Genomic DNA, 6,003 nt, shown 5'->3' on the forward strand with positions numbered 1-6,003 from the left:
GTGCTGTGTTTATTCCGGGATAACTTTTGGTCCGTGTCAATCATCAGCCTCGCACGCTCCGAGCTAGGCTGAGCCAGGCTGAACAAAGCGCAGCCTCCTCTCCACGCCCCTTCGAAGCCAGCCTGCGGAAGCCACACGGGGCGCACTCATCAGGAGGCTCGCTGGGCAGCTCGAAACCCGCCTCTTCCTCAAGTGCGGGGAAAACTATTGACTGCTGAATTCTGTTTCACGTGACTGCTTGCAATGCGTTAGAGCAGCTTCAGGCGATACTTTTCAACACGTGAATGGATCTCTGTGCAATGTTCCACGTGACTGTTTGCAATGCATTCTAGCAGGTTCAGATGATACTTTTCAACACGTGAATGGATCTCTTTGTGCAATGTTTCACGTGACGGTTTGCAATGCATTAGAGCAGGTTCTGTGCAATGTTTCACATGACTTTGCAGTGCATTGTAGCAGGTTCAGAGGAATGGCTCTCTGTTATGTGTCTCACCTGACTGTTTGCAATGCATTGTAGCAGGTTCAAAGGATACTTTTCAACACGTGACTGGATCTCCTTGACATGTTTTTGACAGTTTTCAAGTGACATGAAGACTGTGGCTGCTGATTTCTGTTTCACATGAGTGTTTGCATTCTGGCAGGTTCAGATGATACTTTTCAACACATCAATGGATTCTCTCTTCTTGACCTGCCTTGGAAATGATCATTGGAATTTGCTGACGCACGTTATCTCTACGCATGGCTAACTACTGAATATATCAGGGGTGGCCAAGCTGTGGCTCACAAGCCACATGTGGATCTTTGACCTATAATGTGCAGCTCCCAGAGGTAAGTTGGCTGAGCTCCTTTTTTGTATCAGAATGCATGCAATGCATCCTTTTTTTTTGCATCACAATGAATATGAAAGGTAAATAAATGTTCAAGCTTTATAATTATTTCCCACATAGAAACTGAGAGTTCACTGCACTAAAACATGTCTAATGTTCATGATAAGTAAATATATTTAAGAATTTAAATGCTTCTTCAGTATTGTAGCTCTCAATCTCTCTTGTGGCTCTCAAGCATCTGAAAGTTTTATCAGATGTGGCTCTTAAGTTAAGCAAGTTGGCCACACCTGGAATATACTGTAGGTTCACAAATGTGGCTAGTCTTAGCATGGTGGCACTGGGGGATGCTCCTGTGCTTGGGATGCTTGTGTGATTTCAGTCTTCCTAACCACTGAGTTTGAGTGGTAGACATAACAAGAGACTGGTTAAGGGTATCTGTTTCCTGTAGGTGGGATTTCCTGTTTCTTCTTGGGGCCCCTCTTCTTTTCTCCATCTAAAGTCCACAGGCCACAGTGCGCTCTTGCTCACTCTGTCTTTTTTTCTGTCTTCCACCAAGCATCTGTATTTCTCAATGCTTGGTGGTGGGCTATTGAGCATTATATTCAACATTGGGGGGGGGGGGAATGGGTCTGCTGATCCAGTGAGTTTGTTTATATTTTCTCCCCCCCCCATGTCTTATGTAGTTTATTTACCCAAGCTGAAATCTGCCTGCAATAAAGAAGGAGCATTGATATGTGTCATGATCTATTAAAAGATTAAGGAAATAGGAAAATACTAAAAGAAGTGCTGGCAGTTCTTTTAGTTGTAATGCAGTTCTCCAGATGGCACTCAAGTTCTGTCTAGCTTCTTAAAAAGAGGCAACAAAAGTTCAGCTGGCTGCTTTAAATGGTATTCTCCCTCTTAAAACTAGAAGTGATTTCCTCTGCAAGTCACTGTACTTACTTCATTGCCCTCCTGCCTTATTCAGACATGAAAAGAGAGTGATTGGCCTTTCCTGTGCCTAAGGAATCGTCAGTCAATGAACTAAATGCAGAAAACTATGAGCCATAATCCGCATAGGGTATGAGTAATTATAAGCCATAGCTAGATGCAAAGTTTTAGAAGAGAGTGATGGAAAGAAAGTGGAGAAGGGTATGATTGATACCTTTAAATATTAAGGAGTGAAATTTTTCATGATGTGTTTTCTTTTCATGTTTTTGGAATTTCCTGGTTGCTAAGGTATGAGGCAGCTATAAATATTTATTGCATTAGTGTCTACTTGCATATGCCACAAATGCTTATAGTTAAGCTACTATACTTCCCTTGAGAGATGTTTCTTACAGATTTTTTTCCAACTCTGACCATAAGTCAAGAATGGCCAAGCAGAAAAGTATCACCTAAGTAAGTTTACAATAGTGAATGTTGGAGACTTTCACCAAACGAGGATTTGCAAAAGAACTGCAATGAGAACATGGCACAGATGTTGTACCTAAATACTGATGACAGCAAGAGCTAAACGCATGCTGATGGCATTTACTCAGTCTTCTCTGCCCTTATTCAGTGTGATATAGTAGCTGAAAGATCCTGTGAGGTATGTTGTTTGGAAATGTGAGCATGGATAAGTAACTGCTGTCAAATGTTTCCAGCAAGCCACAAGTTTTCCTAATTAGCAGAAGGGCACACTTGGTGAAGCAAACAGACAGAGCCCTGATCACTTCTCTGAAAAGAGATGGAATTTGATCATTAAGAGATGTTGTCGATTATTGGTTTGGTTGCCATGTCTCCTTCCTCATGCAACCAGGGTTCCTTGAGATGGAGTCAGTTACTGCAGTAAGCTTTCCCAGGGCACTTTCAATACTGCCTGGACTGCAGGAGCTACCATGCAACATACTGTTGCCCTCTGGCCAATGTTTATAGTTGCATTCCCACTCGCATTGCCAAAACCTTCTGACCTAGAAATAGGTTGTATTTCTTTAAGAGCTACCACCATGGAATGTAATTATTGCTTGATGAACAGCAGGAAAGGGGGGGAGATATGCAAAGAATTGAGTTAGAAGCTCCCATCTTAGCAAACACAACATAGATTGGTATTGAGGCTACTGCCTGAGTGGACTACTAGAGGCCTCCTATGCAGTACTCAATGGTGTTCCTTTGCAGAAGGAGTGTGGTACTCTGTTCACCTCCATCACTGCTACAAAAAAGCAGTTGGCAAACTGTTCCACAACAGTGAGTTTTTGCAGCTATATCCTGTATGTGTCTACCCAAAAGTAAACTTTAGTGCATTCAGTGGAGCTTACTCCCAGGAAAGTGTGTATAAAAGTGCAGCCTTAAAAGTAACAGGGCCCGTTCCTGAGTCAGAAAGTAACAACAGCAAACCCTGTCTGGGACACACTTAATTGCAGTAAAGTCTTTAACTCTCAGGAAATCGAAATGAAAAGGTTTCAAATGTACCTAGTTTGTTTAGAAAGGGAAATGAAAAAAGTCTTCTTGTACTTTCCCTGTCTCCCTGTATTGGTAATTTTGGGGTTGTGCTTTAAAGGCAGGATTATTTTTTATTTACCCAATCATTATCTGAAGAGTATAAAACTATGTAGATAATGTTTTTATGTACGTAAGCAATTCTCTCTCAGTGATGTAGTCCTAGGCACGTCTACTCAGAAGTTAGTCCCGTTGTGTCCAAAGGAGCTTATTCCCCAGAAACTGTATATAAGATTGCAACCTTGGTGTTCTTTTCATTCACCCTAATAAAGAGTCTTGTTAGTGTTAATGAAAAAGAAGCTGTCTGTGTTTATTGCCTGTCCCTTGCTCTGTTTTAAAGCAGGAGCTGTTGTGAGAAGAATTTGCCAACAGATGGTGCTCAATTCCCACATTCTGGAAGATGACCTAAAAGCACACTGAAATGGCAACAACCTAATTTGGCGTTTCAGTGGAACCTTGCTAAACAAACCAGGCTGTTGAGCTGGGAGCATGAAGAACATGTTCAAGGCTAAGAGTTTTTGGCAGAGTAAGGACTTCAATCAAGAGTTAAGAAGTGCTTGGATGTCAGTGGTGTTTTTTCTTTGGATTTTTCTCTTCCCCAAAGTGGATACATTTTCCATAAAGATGATTTAAATTAAAACAAACTAATTTTTCAGCCATTCCACTTATGAACAAGGAACAAATGGAAATATCAGGCTAACCAGCTTCAAAATTTACTTAAAAAGCTAGCCTTGAAAGCCTTCTGGGTATTTCTTTCTGGGTCTAGTGTATCTTTTCCACAGTGGAGGCAACAGCAGCTGTGGGTGGGATTTTCAGCAGAAGGAGAAGAAAGGGTTTAAAAACCCTTCTCTCTTCGTGCTGATGTTCTTCAATTACAGCCTCAGTGATTATTGCACTGTATAAAAAAAGTGAAATCCATGAGTCGCAGATCTAGATGCAGTTTCACACTCAGTTACAGATGTAGGTTTGTTGCCATGTTGTGTGTGAAATTACTCTGAAATGTACAGACTCTTTAATTGAGAAAACAGATGGCATCCTTTAGAGGCCTATTTCATTGGCACTTAGGTACTGCTTGGCACTGCTTATAATACAGTTAAACTCACACACACATTCCTGTGGTTCTGTCTCATGTATCTTCACGCTTTCTGCCATCTCTCTCTGCAATAAGGCTCTTCCTTTTCAGACTCAACAAGCTTACATAGGAAGCTGCCTTATGCCAAGTCAGACCATGGACCTAAGTATTTTTAGATTGTGAGCCCTTTTGGGACAGGGAACCATTTAGTTATTTGATTTTTCTCTGTAAACCGCTTTGTGAACTTTTAGTTGAAAAGCGGTATATAAATACTGTTAATAATAATAATAATAATATTGTTAAATACTGTCTGACATGGATCTCCAGGATTTCAGATGGAAATTTTCCACCTAGGTGGAGACACCAGAGATGGAACCTGGCAACATGTACATGCAAATGAAGTGTTCTACCATTGAGGTACAGCCCCTGCCTTATGCTTGTCTAAAGACACACATGGGGATTAAAGATGTTTTTGCCCCAAATCAGCGGGTAATAGAAATATGTGACAGAAAACCCAGTTGAATGACAAATGCCTCTGTTCTGCTTGTTATTTTTCCAAAAACAGCAATTCATTTAAATAGCAGGAGAGACAGCCAAAGGCAATTTCAGTCTCATGTGAACAACCCTCATATGGGTTTGAAGAATGACTAAAACCCAGCCTATCAACCTCCTTCTGGGCCTCCTGGTCAAGGCTCCATAGTGGAGACTAGGCTGCTTTGTTTGAGAACAGAGCTATCTTTGTTAAACATCAGGTCGTTACTTTAATAAATCACCTGAAGGGCATCTAAATAAGACCAGAGAAGCATAAGGGACTATTAAGTATTAAGCATTTACAAAAGGTTTTTTTTGAGCGCTTCAAATAAGGCACACACTTAAGTCTGGTGAGGGAGGGGTGGTTTATTATTTGATGGCCCAAGTTATTGAGGGTAGTTGATTTTTTTTTTTTCAGCAAACTGCAGCACATGACTATAAGGGCTCTGTAGTTTGTTTTAAAGTTTGCTTCCACCACCACTCCCAATATATTTCCTACAATCCAAACTAATTTTCCAGCACCAATGCAGCAGTGTCAAAGGGGCTCACGCTGCATCCTGCGGTTGTGGGGGGGCAGTCACAGAGGCCTCCTCATTGTAAAGGAATATTGGTTCCTTTACCTTGGGGCTGCATCAGCTCTGGAAAGTTGGTTAGGATTGGGCTGCTGATTGATTTCAGAGGTACTCTCTTTTCCTTTGAAGTATGGAACAATACTGAGGATAGAAATTGCCTTCCTTTTTTGCCAAATCAAGTGTTCCATTTTAATGAGTTAATTCCCGTTGCTTTCAACTATAATACCAACAATCATTAGATCTGTAAATGCACTGTCGGTATACTACTGGATCTTTGTAATTTATTTTATTTATATATATATATATATATATATATATAAACACTTTTATTCAAAAGGTATCATTATACACAATCAGAATACAATACTGTATTCCTGTTTTTGAATTCCCAATGCAGCATTCATTTATCTGTTATCCCTCTAAAACTCTAAAAGAAAAGCATTTTATTTGAAATGGATTACAGGTGTTCCTAATGGTTTGTTAGAATGCAGTATGTTGCATTTTTAAAAAATAAATTCTTAAGAATAGCAAATGTTCACATACA

General features: G+C 40.4%; 1 long non-coding RNA gene across 1 annotated transcript; it reads left to right on the forward strand.

Annotated features, from left to right (window-relative positions):
- Positions 1-47: 47 nt before the first annotated feature.
- Positions 48-6,003, forward strand: LOC136658380 (uncharacterized). The gene is made up of 2 exons (XR_010794786.1): positions 48-828; positions 3,625-6,003. It is a non-coding gene; the product is annotated as an uncharacterized lncRNA (long non-coding RNA).

Source organism: Tiliqua scincoides, chromosome 1, assembly GCF_035046505.1.
Source record: "Tiliqua scincoides isolate rTilSci1 chromosome 1, rTilSci1.hap2, whole genome shotgun sequence".
In the NCBI taxonomy this organism is placed as follows: Eukaryota; Metazoa; Chordata; class Lepidosauria; order Squamata; family Scincidae; genus Tiliqua; species Tiliqua scincoides.